The sequence below is a fragment of the Neofelis nebulosa genome, chromosome 18 (genome assembly GCF_028018385.1).
Source record: "Neofelis nebulosa isolate mNeoNeb1 chromosome 18, mNeoNeb1.pri, whole genome shotgun sequence".
NCBI classification, from domain to species: domain Eukaryota; kingdom Metazoa; phylum Chordata; class Mammalia; order Carnivora; family Felidae; genus Neofelis; species Neofelis nebulosa.
Genome location: NC_080799.1, coordinates 27,289,053 through 27,306,138, shown reverse-complemented (window position 1 = coordinate 27,306,138; position 17,086 = coordinate 27,289,053).

The following is a 17,086-nucleotide window of genomic DNA, read 5'->3' as shown; positions in this document are numbered from 1 at the left end:
TGTTTTTTTTTTTTTTTTTTTTTTTTTAAATACTGTATGTTTGAAACAATCCACGAGTAAAAATCTAAAAATTAAAATGACCACACTAAAAATATCTTCAGAGCATGGCTTATCCCGCACAAGCTCTCAAACCACAGGGCCAGCTGAATGGCCAGTGTTCTTGGCTGTTGGAAGGGGACTCTTGCTGGCATTTAGCTTGGGGGCAGGGAGACAGAGTGTAAATTTATATCACACACTCCGACAAAATCAATAGAGGTAATTTCCTGATCCAAACCCGTAGATGTGCACAAAACCACCCAGATCTATGGAGAATGATACGCACAGAGAGGGAGCTCAGGGGGTGATTGGAGACCTGAATTATTCAGGGTCTGTCTCATGTCCCTGTCAGTTTGGGCTTCATTTGGGGTGTGGTGGAAAACGCGTGAGTTCAGCTGCCGGCCTGGCCTCAGCTCAGATCCTCTGACAATAACAGACCCGTGATGAATGATAATTGTATTTTCTCCACATCAGTGTATGGAAATCTGTTTATAGACTTGGATTACAGATTCTGGAAGCTTTATATGTTTAATGATTTTTTTACCAACCTTAAAAGGCTCTGTACTATTTCAACCATGACTCTGCCTGAATTTTGGGCATTGTAGAATGAACCCTGATTTTGCCCTGTGGAATTAACTTTTGCAGTTAAGAAACACTTGACATATCATTTCTCCCACCCCCAAGTTCCTTGTTTTATTCAGAAAAAAAAAGGCGGGAAAGGGAAAAAGCAGGTAAAACCTTTGGAAGAGGCTTTAATGAATGGCCGTTTTTCCCTGCTAAGCTTATAGGACACCTGTAATCCCAAACTTCATAACTGAAATCCCTGCTAGGTGGTGAGGCAATCCATAGGGTCTCACGTGTGCCTCTAGGAGACCAAAGCAACTGGCCATGAAGTTCAGTTCTAACAGGATTAGAAAATACAGCAGCAGGCGGATGGCCACAAAATCAAAAGGTGCTGAGTGACATACACATTAGAAAAAGAAAATTGAATTAGCAGTGACATTTTTTGGCCTGAGGCCTCTTTTTTTTTTTTTTTTTTGGGCTGTGGAAATAAAGACAAACTTTGATCTATTCTGCTTAGAACCTGACAAAGACATCAAGGCCAGAATATTACCTCTAATCTTATTTGCTGTTTCCAGACTATATCCCTTTGGCTCCTCTGCTCCTTGAGGATGGGGCTGTGTGTATCTTCGAATGGACTTTTTTTTTGAAAGTTTATTTATTTTTAGTAATCTTTACACCCAAAGTGGGGCTCGAACCCATGACCCTGAGATCAAGAGTCACATGCTCTTCCCACTGAGCCAGCCAGGTGCCCCACAATTGGACATTTTCATGTTTCGGTCACAACAACCCTATAAGGGAAGTCGAGCCAGATACTTAAAAGGTGTCCCGTGATTGTTGGGGGCAACCATTGGTCTGGCCAAGGATCTTCATTCATGAGATTTATGTGTTCTTCTTCAGCATTGGAAAAAGCATAGCTAGCAGAAGTAAAATATAAAAGAGGGCGGGGAAACAGCTGTACAGCAGGTTTAGAATTATGAAAGACATAATAAGCAAAAACTTCCTGTTCTTAAGTGAAAAAATTCATTAGTTTTTCAGGAAAAAAAATAACATTAATGGAAGAAGACATGCCACTAGAGACAATCTAAAAATGTCTCTTATGTTTTGAAGGTAAAGAAATTAGGCTGCAAGCATCCAACCAGGAAAATAATTATCTTCAAAAACAAACACAAACACAAAAGGAAAAACAATATATTTTAAATTTTAGAATTTAAATCCAAGTTGGTTAACATGTAGTGTAATCACAGTTTCAGGAATAGAATTTAGTGGTTCATCACTTACATATAAGACCCAGGCCTCATCCCAACAAGTGTCTTCCTTAATGCCCATCCCCCATTTAGCCCATCCCATCAGCCAACACCCCACCAGCAACCCTCAGTTTGTTCTCTGTATTTAAGAGTCTCTTATGGTTTGTCTCCCTCTCTGTTTTTATATTATTATTAAAAAATTTTATTTAATGTTTATTTTTGAGAAAGAGAGAGAGACGGAGTGCAAGCAGGAAAGGGGCAGAGAGAGAGGGAGACACAGAATCTGAAGCAGGGTCCAGGCTCTGAGATGTCAGCACAGAGCCCAATGAGGGGCTCAAACTCATGGAGCGTGAGATCATAACCTGAGCTGAAGTCGAACACTTAACCGACTGAGCCACCCAGGCGCCCCTGTTTTCAGAGTATTTTTGCTTCCCTTCCTTATGTTCATCTGTGTTGTATCTTAAATTCGACATATGAGTGAAATCATATGATATTTTTCTATCTCTAACTGACTTATTTTGCTTAGCATAATACACCCTAGTCCCATCCATGTTGCTGCAAATGGCAAGATTTCATTCTTTTTCATCACCGAGTAGTATTCCATTGTGTATATATACCACATCTTCTTTATCCATTCATCCATTGATGGATATTTGGGCCCTTTCCATTCTTTGGCTATTGTTGATAGTGCTGCTATAAATATTGGGCTGCATGTGCCCCTTTGAAACACCATTCCTGTATCCTTTGGATAAATACCTAGTAGTGCAATTGCTGGGTCGTAGGGTAGTTCTATTTTTTATTTTTTTGAGGAACATCCATACTGTTTTCCAGAGTGGCTGCACCAGTCTTCATTCCCACCAACAGTGCAAAAGGGTTCCCCTTTCTTGCATCCTCGCCAACATCCGTTGTTGCCTGAATTGTTAATTTTAACCATTCTGACAAGTGTGAGGTGGTATCTTATTGTGATTTTGATTTGTGTTTCCTTACGATGGGTGATGTTGAGCATTTTTTTCACATGTCTGTTAGCCATCTGGATGTCTTATTTAGAAAAGTGTCTCTTCATGTCTTTTGCCCATTTCCTCAATGGATTATTTGTTTGTTGGGGATTGTTGAGTTTGATAAGTTCTTTATAGATTTTGGATACTAACCCTTTATCTGATATGTCATTTGTAAATATCCTCTCCCATTTTGTCGGCTGCCTTTTAGTTTTGCTGATTGTTTCCCTCGCTGTGCAGAAGCTTTTTATCTTGATGAAGTCTCAGTAGTTCATTTCTGCTTTGGTTTCCCTTGCCTCCAGAGATGTGTTGAGTAAGAAGTTGCTGCAGCCGAGGTCAAAGAGGTTGTTGCCTGTTTTCTCCTCCAGGATTTTGATGACTTCCTATCTTATGTTTAGGTCTTTCATCCATTGTGAGTTTATTTTTGTGTGTGGTGTAAGAAAGTGGTCCAGGTTCATTCTTCTGCATGTCGCTGTTCAGTTTTCCCAGCACCATTTGCTGAAGTGCCTGTCTTTTTTCCGTTGGATGTTGTCTCCTACTTTGTCAAAGATTAGTTGGCCATATGTTTGTGGGTCCATTTCTGGGTTCTCTATTCTGTTCCATTGATTGATGTGTCTGTTTTTGTGCCAGAACCATACTATCTTGATGATTACAGCTTTGTAATATAATTTGAAGTCCAGAATTGTGATGCCTCCAGCTTTGGTTTTCTTTTTCAGCATTGCTTTGGCTGTTTGGGGTCTCTTCTGGTACCATACAAATTTTAGAATTTTTCTTCTAGCTCTGTGAAGAATGCTGTTGTTATTTTGATAGGGATTGCATTGAACATGTAGATTGCTTTGGGTAGTATAGACATTTTAACCATATTTGTTCTTCCAATCCATGAGCATGGAATATTTTTCCATTTTTTTGCCTGCAGTTTCTTTTATAGGCTTTCTATAGTTTTCAGTGTATAGAATTTTCACCTTTTTGGTTAGGTTTATTCCCAGGTATTTTATGGGTTTTGATGCAATTGTAAATGGGATCGATTCCTTGATTTCTCTTTCTGCTGCTTCATTATTGGTGTTAGAAATGCAACCAATTTCTGTACATTGATTTTATATCCTGCAACTTTGCTGAATTTGTGTATCAGTTCTAGCAGGGTTTTTTGTTGTTGTTGTTGTTGTTTTGGTTTCTGGTTTTTTGTTTGTTTGAGTCTCTTGGGTTTTCCACATAGAGTATCATGTTGTCTGTGAAGAGTGAAAGTTTGTCTTCCCCCTTGCCACTTTGGATGCCTTTTATTTCTTTGTGTTGTCTGATTGCTGAAGCTAGGACTTCCAACACTATGTTGAATAACAGTGATGAGAATGAACATCCTTGTCATGTTCCTGACTTAGGGGAAAGCTTTCACTTTTTCCCCATTGAAGATGATATTAGCAGTGGGTCTTTCATATATGGCTTTTATGATCTTGAGGTATGATCCTTCTACTCCTTTCTTGAGGGTTTTTATCAAGAAAGGGTGCTGTATTCTGTCAGATGCTTTTTCAGCATCTATTGAGTGGATCATGTGGTTCTTATCCTTTCTTTTATTAATGTGATGTATCACACTGATTGATTTGCAGATGTTAAACCAGTCCTGCATCCCAGGAATAAATCCCAGTTGATCATGGGGAATAATTCTTTTAAAATTTTTTAAATGTTTTATTTATTTTTGAGACAGAGAGAGACAGAGCATGAGCAGGGGAGGGGCAGAGAGAGAGGGAGACACAGAATCCGAAGCAGGCTCTAGGCTCCGAACTGTCAGCACAGAGCCCGACGCGGGGCTCGAACTCACAAACCATGAGATCATGACCTGAGTCAAAGTCGGACGCTTAACTGACTGAGCCACCTAGGCACCCCGGGAATAATTCTTTTAATCTAATGTTAGATCTGGTTTGCTAGTATCTTATTGGGAATTTTTGCATCCGTGTTCATCAGGGAAATTGGTCTGTAGTTACCCTTTTTAGTGGGTCTTTGTCTGGTTTTGGAATCAAGGTAATGCAGGCCTCGCAGGCTGAGTTTGGAAGTTTTCCTTCCATTTGTATTTTTTTGGAACAGTTTCAAAAGAATAGGTGTTAACTCTTCTTTAAATGTTTGGTAGAATTCCCCTGGAAAGCCATCAGCCCTAGATTCTTGTTTGTTGGGAGATTTTTGATTACTGATTCAATTTCTTTACTGGTTATGGGTCTGTTCAAATTTTCTATTTCTTCCTGTTTCAGTTTTGGTACTTTATATGTTTCTAGGAATTTGCCCATTTCTTCCAGACTGCCCAGTTTGTTGGCATATAATTGCTCATAATATTCTCTTATTGTTTGTATTTCTGCAGTGTTGGTTGTGATCTCTCCTCTTTAATTTGTGATTTTATTTATTTGGGTTCTTTACCTTTTCTTTTTGATTAATCTGGAAAGGAGTTTATCAATTTTGTTAATTTTTTGAAAGAAACAGTTCCTGGTTTCATTGATTGGTTCTACTGTTTTTTTGTTTTTGTTTTTTATTTCATTGTCATTGATTTCTGCTCTAATGTTTACTATTTCCCTTCTGCTGTTTTGGGGCTTTATTTGCTGTTCTTTTTGCAGCTCTTTTAGGTATAAGGTTATGTTGTGTATTTGAGACCTTTATTCTCTCTTTAGGAAGGCCTGGATTGCTATATAGTTCCCTCTTGTGACTGCCTTTGCTGCATCCCAGAGGTTTTGGGCTGTCGTGTTTTCATCTTCATTGGCTTCCATGTACTTTTTAATTTCCTCTTAATTTCTTGGTTAACCCATTCATTCTTTAGTAGGATGTTCTTTAATCTCCAAGTATTCATGATCTTTCCGATTTTTTTCTTCTGGTTGGTTTCGAGTTTCATGGCATTGTAGTCTGAAAATATGCAAGGTATGATCTCAATCTTTTTGTACTTGTTGAGGGCTGATTTGTGACCCAGTATGTGATCTATTCTGAAGAATGTTCCATGTGCACTCGAGAAGAATGTGTATTCTACTGCTTTAGGATAAAATGTTCTGAACAGATCTGTTAAGTCCATCTGGTTCACTGTGTCATTCAAAACCATTGTTTCCTTGTTGATTTTCTGCTTAGATAATCTTTCCATTGTTTGAAGTGGGGTGTTGAGGTCCCCTACTCTTACGGTATTATTGTCAATGAGTTTCTTTATGTTTGTGATTAATTGATTTATATATTTGGGTATCTCATGTTGGGAGCATAAATGTTTACAATTGTTAGATCTTCTGGGTGGATAGCCCCTTTAATTACAATATAATGCCTTTCTTAAACTCTTGTTACAGTCTTTATTTTAAAATCTAGTTTGTTTGATACAATTATGGCTACTCCAGCTTTCTTTTGATGACCATTAGCATGATAGATGGTTCTCCATCCCCTTACTTTCAATCTGCAGGTGTCTTTAGGTCTAAAATGAGTCTCTTGTGAGCAGCATATAGATGGGTCTTGTTTTCTTATCCATTTGATACCCTATGTCTTTTGATTGGAACGTTTAGTCCATTGACATTTAGAGTGAGTACTGAAAGACATGAATTTGACGCCATTATGTTGCCTTTTGAGTTGATGTGTCTGGTGATGTTCTTTGGTCCTTTTTAGTCTTTGTTGCTTTTGGTCTTTTTTATTTTGTTTTGTCTTTTCTCCACTCAAAGAGTCCCCCTTAAAGTTTCTTGCAGGGCTGGTTTAGTGGTCATGAACTCCTTTAGTTTTTGTTTGTCTGGGACACTTTTTATCTCTCCTTCTATTTTGAGTGACAGTCTTGCTGGATAAAGAATTATGGCTGCATGTTTTTCTGATTCAGCATGTTGAATATATCCTGCCACTCCTTTCTAACATGCTAAGTTTCTGTGGATAGATCTGCTGTGAACCTGGTCTGTCTTCCCTTATAGCTAAAGGACTTGGGGCGCCTGGGTGGCTCAGTCGGTTGAGCGGCCGACTTCGGCTCAGGTCATGATCTCGCAGTCCATGAGTTCAAGCCCCGCGTCAGGCTCTGTGCTGACAGCTTGGAACCTGGAGCCTGTTTCAGATTCTGTGTCTCCCTCTCTCTGACCCTCCCCTGTTCATGCTCTGTCTCTCCCTGTCTCAAAAATAAATTAAAAAAAAAAAACATTAAAAAAATTTTAAAGGACTTTTTTCCCTTGCTGCTTTCATAATTCTTTCCTTGTCTGTGTATTTTGTGAATTTGACTGTAATATGCCTTGGTGATGGTCGGTCATTTTTTGTTGAGTCTAATGGGTGTTCTCTGTGTTTCCTGGATTTTCATGTCTGTGTCCTTCCCCAGATGAGAAAAGTTTTCTGCTATAATTTTCTCACATAAACCTTCTGCCCCTTTTTTCTCTCTCTTCATCTTCTGGGAATCCTATGACTTGGATGTTATTCCTTTTTAATAAGTCACTGAGTTCTCTAAGTCTTGTATTGTGATCTTTGCCTTTGTGTCCCTTTTTTTCTGCTTCATTAGTCTCCATATTTTATCTTCTAAATCGCTGATTCACTACTCTGCTTCATCCATCCTTGCTGTTGTGGCATTCTTGAGATTGCATCTCGGTTTTAGCATTTTTAATTCTGTCCTGACTAGATTTTACCTCTCTTATCTGCACAGAAAGGGATTCTATTCTTTTTTTAACCCCAGATAGTATTCTTATTATCATGGTTTCATATTCTATTTCAGATATCTTGCTTATACTGTGTTGATTAAGCCCCTGGCTGTCATTTTTTCCTGTTCTTTCTTTTGGGGTTAATTCCTTCATTTTGTCATTTTGGAGGAAGAAAAAATTAATAAAATAAAAAATTAATATTAAAAAGTTAAAAACAAAACAAAAAAATCAAGTAAAGGAAGCTATGTCCTAGGTGTATTTTGGTCTGCTTGTTGAAGGAATCTTGATAGAATAGAGAAAAAAATGGAAAGAGAAGGGGGAAAAAAAGTAAGAAAAAATTTAAAAATTAAAAAAATATATAATAAGATAGAATAAAATGAAATAGAATAAAAACTTTTAAAATACAAAATAAAGTAAAAAATATATAAAAACAAAAATAAGTTTTCCTCTTTCTGTATCCAAGAATGAGGAAGAAAAGAAAGGGAAAAAAAGAAAACAATTTAAGCAAAAACAGAAGCAAAAAACATAAATAAGTGAACCAGCAAACAGAATGAAACCCTAATGAAGCTATATCCAGTTTCCCCTAGAACTGAAACTATGAAGCACCCTCTATAGTCCTTACACTAAATGGGTGGAGTGACTTGTGCTGGTCTTCTAGGGGATGTTCTTGGAGGGGCAGTTGGGTGGGGCTTGGTGTAATGCCTTTGTTCTCCACTATGTGGCGTTTCTTAGCTAGGTGGAAATGGTTTTATCCAGCTCCCTAGTCTCTGACGCAGGAAATTCGTGCACTAACCGACCCACAATCAAGCACCCTTCCTTTGTCTCAGGACTCTGTCCACTCCCTGCCTCTACCTTGTGTCCAAGCTGCCCACCTGCCAGGCTGCACCTGCCTCTAGAGTTTTATCTCAGATGGGATTGTGTTTCAAAACCCCATACCAGAGACCCCAGTGGGTTGGACCTGGGCCAACTTTCTGGAGGACGGTCTCACTGAGAATGGCTGGGTGCTGGCTTGCCCCAGAAAACTTTCATGTGATCGTGCAGCAGCAGAGGTTCAGAGATTGTGGCAAATCCCAACACACAGCCAACGTCAGGTTTCACTGCACTCTGGTGTCACTGTCCCAATACCCGCAAACATGGCTGTTCTCCAGGGTCCCCTGGGAACTTTGCCTGTGGGGGGGGGGGGCCATATGGCCTCTACCAAATGCACTCCAAGCAGGGGAACTACTTCTCCCCATGTGGCACATAGACCCCTCATACCCCACTGCCTGCTCCTGGGGAGTTGGCCTGCTTCCTCACCAGAGAACCATCAGGCATTGAGCTCTGAAATTTCACTCTGCACTCCACTGTTTATAGAATCCTGGTGGTATTGAAACTCTCTCCTTTCTTCCTGTCAATGGTTTTGGGAAACAGATTTCTTGTTCAGTCCCCCTGTTTTCACTCTTTTTTTTCTCTCTCTCTAGCTACTTTAACAGGAGTGCTTTTCTTGCGCTCCCGATGTGCCACACAGTCCTTCTTTCTCTCTGTCCTCTCTTTGCAAAAAGAGCTCCCTACTTGCTGCAGCTTTTCTATTCCCCAGCTCATCTCTCTGCACTGTCTTCCTGCTGAGTTCTATGGCTCAAGTTATGCAGATGTAGTGTTAAATCTCAGATCAACTTTCTAGAATGTTCAAAATGGTCTGGTGCTGATCTAGCTGTGTTTCAAGGATGAGACAAGCTCAGGGTCTCCATGGTGCTCCACCCTATTTTAATTTTTTTTATATGTTTATTTACTTTTGAGAGAGAGAGATGGAGAGGCAGAGCACGAGGGGGTGGGGCAGAGAGAGAGGGAGACACATAATTTGAAGTAGGCTCCAGGCTCTGAGCTGTCAGCACAGAGCCTGATGTGGGACTCAGACTCACAAACTGTGAGATCAGTACCTGAGCCAAAATCAGACACTTAACCAACTGAGCCACCCAGGTGCCCCACAAAATATTTTTTAAAAAAGGATGTGGGGGGGCGCCTGGGTGGCACAGTCAGTTGAGCGTCCGACTTCAGCCAGGTCACGATCTCGCGGTCCGTGAGTTCGAGCCCCGCGTCGGGCTCTGGGCTGATGGCTCGGAGCCTGGAGCCTGCTTCCGATTCTGTGTCTCCCTCTCTCTCTGCCCCTCCCCCGTTCATGCTCTGTCTCTCTCTGTCCCAAAAATAAATAAAAAAAAAAAAGTTGAAAAAAAAAAAAAGGATGTGGGTGGCTCAGACCTTTCTGCTTCAGCAATAAATGCCATGATAGACCCAATGGTGCCTATATAACTTGGAGGAAAGAAGACTAAGTCACTGTGCATCCAAGTTGGTGTTCAGGTATGAAGACAACAGTTAAGCATGTCAGAGATCCCGGCAGAGGGAACAGTATTGCAAAGATCTCCAAATGAAAAGATGCAGAACTTTGGAACTTGAAGGAGGAGCTGAACTTTTTTTTCCCCTAAGAGTTTTAAGCAAAGAAGTGGTGTGATTTGATGGATGTTTTTTAAAAAAGATTAATCTCCAGCCTACTGTGTGAAGAACAGATTAGCAGGCCAAGGTGGGAAGGAGACATGAATGAGGAGAGTTTTCATACCCTGGGCAAGAAATGATGAAGTCCTGGACTGGCACATGACAGTGGGGAAGAGAAGTAGTTGGATTTAGGATCTCTTACAGGAGGGTGACAGAAGAGGGCTTCCCGACAGATTGCACTGGGGAAAGGGTGGAGAAAGGGAGGACGGAAGAAGGTTCCAGGTTTCAGGTGTGAATACTGGCAAGATGGTTGCCACTTACTGAAGTGAGAAACAATGGCAAGGGCACACATTTGAGGCTGAAGATCAGTGGACTAGTGTTGAGCCTGTTCAGTGTGAGAGACTCAGACCTCTAAATGCTATGGCCAAGGAAGCAAGTCTGATCAGTATGCGAGTCTGGAGTCATGTTCTCAGCCCCATACTTCTCCACACCTCCTACAGCATTCTCTCAAACCTTTCCATGGACCTTCTGGAACCCCTATCCTGTGATCACTAGATGCCTCTACATCCTCAACCTCCTCTGCCCCCAACCCTACTTGCTTCTCCTTTATTTTCCTTATCCCGATACCTGATACGTCCACACTGGCTCTTGCTCCCCACGCCCACTTCTTTCCTCCACAATCCTTCCCATTCCAATTAATGGCACCTCCAAACTTTCAATTGTTGAATTATCACTGACTCCTCTTTCTTGCTAACACCCCACATCCAACTCTCTAGGAAGTCCAGTGGCTTTCCGTATGCCTCGGAATAAAAACCAAAGATCTTACAATAACCCATATAATCCTACATGACTTAGAACCCTCGGATGTTATATCTTGCCACGCTCTCTCTCGCTTAGTTTGTTCCAAACACATTAGCCTCCTTGCTATTGCCCAAGACTCCAAACACATTCCCACCTCAGGGCCTTTGCACTGGCTCTTCTACTGTCTGAAACTGTCTCTCCCCACTTATCCACATGGCTTCCTCATTTCCTTCACATCCTTCAAATATATGCCTTGATCTGATATAGTATATGTGCTGCCAAAGAGAGCACTCCCTTGATCTGATATAAATCAACATCCTTTCTCTTCTTATCACACCTGGCATACTCTCTATATTTACTTGTTTACTGTTTGTTCTTCCCCACTATAATGCAAGTTCCATGAGACCATTGTTTTGTTTTGTTTGCCCCTGGATCCCCACAGTCTAGAACAGTGCCCAGTCCATGGTAGGTGCCCCATCAATACTGTTGTTGTGTGGTTTTGCATGTGTAACCTGAGGTGACCTCCCCGAGATTCACCTTTCCTAGCTGGGAGGTGAGGATATTAATATCTGGCCTGCCTAGCACATAGGGCTGCCACGAAGCCCAAATATGTTACTGTACCCTATGGCTTATCTGTTCGATCTAGACATTTTCATAGGCCAGAGTCCCATGGCCAAAAATGCAAACCAGAGTATGTGTAATTCATATAAAAGAATATTTAATAAGTTTCTATATAATTCCTATGGGGGGGGGGAAGGTGGGAAGAGCGAGGCCCTAAAGAAACTAGTGTATTCTCCCAGGGAATTCGCTGGCAAGTCCTGATCATTTTAAGATCAGTTCATAAAAATGGAAAGACAGGCACAAAACCAAAGATGAATACAAAAGTTGTTAAGCATGGATAAGAACGGTTTCAGGGAGGCTGGTGGGGAAAAAGAGCTAAGGTTTGCAAAAATGTTAAGGATGAGAAAAATTGATTTGGGGGCACTTCTGAAGCAAGGAGATAAATGACGGGATCGTGCCAACAGATGACAGATTAGAGGTAGAACTCAGGTCTTACTTTGTTTCCAACAAAGAAAATTGTCTTCAGGTTTAAAATAAGGAATCGTTAAAAATGAAATTTAAAGAGCAACAGACGTATGCAAAGAAAACCTTGCGTCATTAAATGAGGTTGGGTCCTCAGACCCGATGCAATTGTCAACACCAGCCCCTCGCTTCGTTTCATGGGTCTTTTTGTACCGCACCAGCCTTGGCCACCAGGTTATGCATCCAAGCTTTAGGCACATCCCCCCCCACCCCCCGGTTCCCAGTGCCGTCTAATGAAGGGAGCCCTGTCAGGTGGTTGGAGGACTGTCTTCTCATCCATGACCTCACTGGAAGGGCCATGAGCAGGTGAACACCCAGGTGCTTAGTTGTGTATGTTTTGTGTGTGTATGTGTACAAGTGAGTTCCTTCACCAGGGAGGTCGGGGTTGGGGGGCATGTCTTCCGATGACCATGAACTAATGGTTTATTGTCTCCAAGGATCTCCTCCACCAGAGGTGGGACAGTTTGGGGAACATAAGGGCCATTTCTCCCCTGCTGCCAACAAGTACAACATGTGTCATACTTCGGATTTTCATGTTTCCTATTATTATTTTTTTTTAATTTTTTTTAATGTTTATTTATTTTTGAGACAGAGAGAGACAAAGCATGAATGGGGGAGGGTCAGAGAGAGGGAGACACAGAATCTGAAACAGGCTCCAGGCTCTGAGCTGTCAGCACAGAGCCCGACACGGGGCTCGAACTCACAGACTGTGAGATCATGACCCGAGCCAAAGTCGGCTGCTTAACCGACTGAGCCACCCAGGTGCCCCTCATGCTTCCTATTAAATACTCCAAACAGCTTGTAAGACCTTACTTACCTTGTCTTCTGGAAGCCCACGAAGTATTCCTCAGGTGCAGGAAACTCTGGGCAGGTTGCATACCTCATTTTTTAAAAATATTTTTTTAATGTTTATTTATTTTGGAGAGAGAGAGAGAACATGAGCAGGGGAGGCACAGAGAGAGAGAGAGAGAGAGAGAGAGAGAGAGAGAGAGCATGAGTGGGGGGAGGCACAGAGAGAGAGGGACACACAGAATCCAAAGCAGGCTCCAGGCTCTGAGCTGCCAGCACAGAGCCCGACACAGGGTTCAAACTCAGCAACTGTGAGATCATGACCTGAGCCAAAGTCAGACGTTCAACCAACTGAGCCACCCAGGTGCCCCTACTATATAACATATCTTGTTCTTTTTGTGTTGGGGTGAAATATATAGAACATAAAATTTACAACTTTAATCATTTTGGTGTATATTTCAGTGGCACTAAGTACATTCACTCTCCACGTCCAGGACTTTTTCATCTTCCCGAACTGAAACCGTACCCATGAAACACTAACTTGAGGGTCCCCTCTTGTCCCCGTCCCTGGCAATCACTGTTCTACTTCCCGTCTCTGTGACTTTGACTGCTCTCTGATCGTAAGAGGAATCCCATAATATTGGTCTTTTTGTGACCGGCTTCTTTTACCTAGCATAATGTCTTCCAGGCTCGTCCGTGTTGCTGCATGTGTCAGAATTGTTTTTCTTTTAAAGGCTGAATAATATCATATCTCAATTTTAACGGGTTAAGTTTTCACCTGGTATCCTGTGGCTAAATGGCAGGAATGTGCAACTGAGGGATGGGATACTGAAATCTTACTGAGCCCATGTCATCTGGGAGGAAAGCTGTCTCAGGAGTTTCCACAATATTCTTGCCCAGACTGCCCTGGACAAGCTTAATAACTTGTGAATGACAGAAAATGGGGCATAACAGCTCTTTTGTGGAATGATGAATATGGATTCAAAATATTTAGTATACTAGAATGATACACTGAAACCAAGGAGGTGAAATTTAACAACAGTAAATGCAATATAGTAAAACTAGGTTAAAGTGCATCTTGCAAGCGTACATGCATGCGTGTGTGTGTGTGTGTGTGTGTGTGTGTGTATGCACACACACACACACACACACAAATGCAGTAGCACAGGATGGAGTAAAACTGGCCTAAGAGCAGCATGACCAAGAGTTGTGGGTTTTAATTGACCACAAGCTCAGCCTGAGTCAACAGTGGGATGTGGTCGCCAAAAAAACAACTAATGTGATCCCAAGATGCATTAATAGAAGCACAGTGTTCGGAGCAAGGCAGGAAATAGTTCCTATGCTCGCCTTGCTGGTTAGCCTGCACCTGGAATGTTGTGTTTGGCTGGGCACCACATTTACAAGGGATATCAAAAACCTGGAGGGCATTTGGCAGAGGGCAAAGTGTCTGGAAAATGTGCCTTGTGAAACAAATCCAGGAACTTAGCGGGAAGGACAGAAGACTCGGCAGGGGAACACAGGAGTCAGGTTGAAAATTTGGAAGGCCTGCTTCTGTGTGGCACCGGAAAATGGAACTATCTATAACCCATGGATGGAACTTATGGCAACGCTAAGTTCCACTGAGAAAAATAAACAACTTCCTTATCTTAGACCTGTCAAACAATAGATGGGTGGCTTCCGGAGTGAGTTCCTCATCACGGGAAGCAATCAACCAGCATCGGTTCAGAAGAGTGGTTCTCAGGGGCAATTCTGCTGCCCAGGAGAGAGAGATGTTGGGTGTCACCAATGGGAGGAGGCGGGGTTGCTACTGTCATCTAGTAGGTAGAGAGGTAGAGACCGGGGGTGTTTGTAAATATCCTACCAATGTGCCAGCCAGCCCTGAGAACAAAGAATTATCCAGCCCCAAATGTTGATTGTGCCAAGCTTGAGAAACCTCAGAAGGAATTCCTGTGCTGGAATGTTTCAGAGCAGAGGCCCAAGCCCCCTGGCTGGATCTGGCCTCCTGGTGCTTTTCTTTTCATATCACTTGCTCATGTTTAAGAATCCTAGGATTTCACATAAAGATTTGGAATCCCAGCCTTTCTTTAAAAAAAAAAAAAAAAATTCCTACATTTTACAACACTGGGCCCACCTTCCTGCACGGCAACAGTTGCCTGGAGCTGAGTAGCTGAGGTCCCTTCTGGATGAATCTAGAGCTCTCTAGCTCACTACAGTCCCACTTCATTACCTGCTTGACCACTGTAGGCATTTCCATTTGTGACCCCCTCGTCCCTTCCATCCACTGGTGCTCAACTTTGCCTTTGCATTCAAATCGCCTGGGGAGCTTTACGGGTACTAACACAGCCGCACCCCACACCAGTATAGCAGACTCTCTGGGGGTGGGACCCGGGGAAGCACATTTTCTTACATCTCCCCAAAATGGGTTAAAGGGGTAGTTAAGGGCAAGAACCATGGCTTTATCATGAAACAATAACCTGTGGACAGTTCTAAGGCAAATAAACTCATACCTAGTAGAGAAAACTTTCTGTGGTCAAAGAATTTGAATGGCTGAATGGGCTGCTTCAGGACTGACCTCTACGTGAGCTCTGGTGGTAATCAAGAGAATTTTTATTAAAAAAATTTTTTTTAAGGTTTACTCATTCTTTTTTTTTTTTTAATGTTTTGATGTTTATTTTATTTTTGAGAGAGAGACACACACACAGAGTGCGAGCAGGGGAGGGGTAGAGAGAGAGGGAGACACAGAATCTGAGGCAGGCTCCAGGTGCTGAGCTGCCAGCCCAGAGCCCGACGTGGGGCCCGAACTCATGTACTGTGAGATCATGACCTGAGCCGAAGTCAGCGCTCAACCGACTGAGCCACCCAGGTGCCCCAAGGTTTACTCGTTTTTTGAGAGACAAAGAGTGTGAGCGGGGCAGGGGCAGAGAGAGAGGGAGACACAGAATCTGAAGCAGGCTCCAGGCTCTGAGCTGTCAGCACAGAGCCTGACGTGGGTCTTGAACCCATGAACCGCGAGATCATCACCTGAGTTGCTCAACTGACTGAGCCACGCATGTGCCCCAAGAGAATTTTTAAGAAGAAATCCCTACTTTGGAATACTTGAAAGGGAGTGAGACTGGATCACAGCAGGGGTGCTGCAGTCCGAGTGTGGGAGACAATCACCTGAGAGGCTTCCCCAACCACACGGGTCCAAGTGCCATCCCAGAAGAGTATAATCTAGAAAGGTCAGGCAAGGGCTGAGCAGGTACAAATTGAAAAGGCCCCCCTGATGATGCTGGTAAGCGCTCCCGGGGAAGAACCACTGAGCTAGATGGATGACCTCTAAAGCCCCAACCTCAACATTGGCAGTGACTCAGGTCCTTTTAAAAAAAAATCTTCATAAATCTTCAAATACACACTGAAATAGAAACATAAAGGGCATGACCACCATGGGTTGGGGAGTATTTTAACACACGCAAAGATGAGGGTAAGCCTGAAGCTCAAGATTCTCTGATTCACTCAAACACTGAGGCCCAAAGGATTCAAGGAAAGAACTCTTTTCGTGGCTGTAGCACGTTCCCTGACATATTTGACACGTGACGTTTGCTTAAATAACCTCTTGGAAAGCCGCTTATATGCTTGTGTGAGTTTTTAGCTTCAAGCAACAGATACTGATGCTGCCTGCTTTAAGCTAGAAAGAATTCCATTAAATGGGTATTAGAACAGTGTAAGAAGGTTTTAAAATATGCCTGCCTTAATAAAGCATGATACATCAGCGCAGTGACTTATTATACGGCCTTTAGAAACTATCACACAGATTAAAATGGATACATTTAGTGGGTGTGTGAAGATGTCCACAGTATAGGGCTCTGTGAGAAAATTAGGCTACAGAACAGGATGTAAGATAGGATGTAACTCATTTTCATAATAACATATTTATATTAGTATTTACATACAAAGTCTGGGGAACATCTGAACCCTGGCCTAAATCTCATATTTTATATAAAAACTTACTAAAAATGGATCATCCAAATAAATATAAAATGTAAACCTACAAAACTTGTAGGAAAAAAAAACCCAAGAGAAAACATTCTGGATCTAGGGCCACAGGGTTCTTAGACATGACACCAAAGCCAACTCTGTAAAAGGAAAGATTGATAATTTTGACGTCATTGAATTAAAAACTCCTGTGCCACAAAGAAACTGTGGAAAAAAATGGAAAGAAAAGCTGCAGATTGGGAGAAAAGATGTGCAAACCACATATCCAGCAAAAGACTAGTATTTAGATTATATAAGGAACTCTCAAGAGTCAGTAGTAAAAAAACAGACAAAAAAAATCAGAAAGTGGGCGCAAGACATGAAAAGCCTTTCCCTCATTAGGATATAAAGATGCAAAATGAGCCCATGAAAAGATGTTCAACATGATTAAGTATCAGGGAGACGTAGTTAAAACCACAATAAGGGATCACTAGGCACTTATCAGAATGGCTAAAATAAAAAACAGCAACAACACCCGATGCTGGTGAGGATG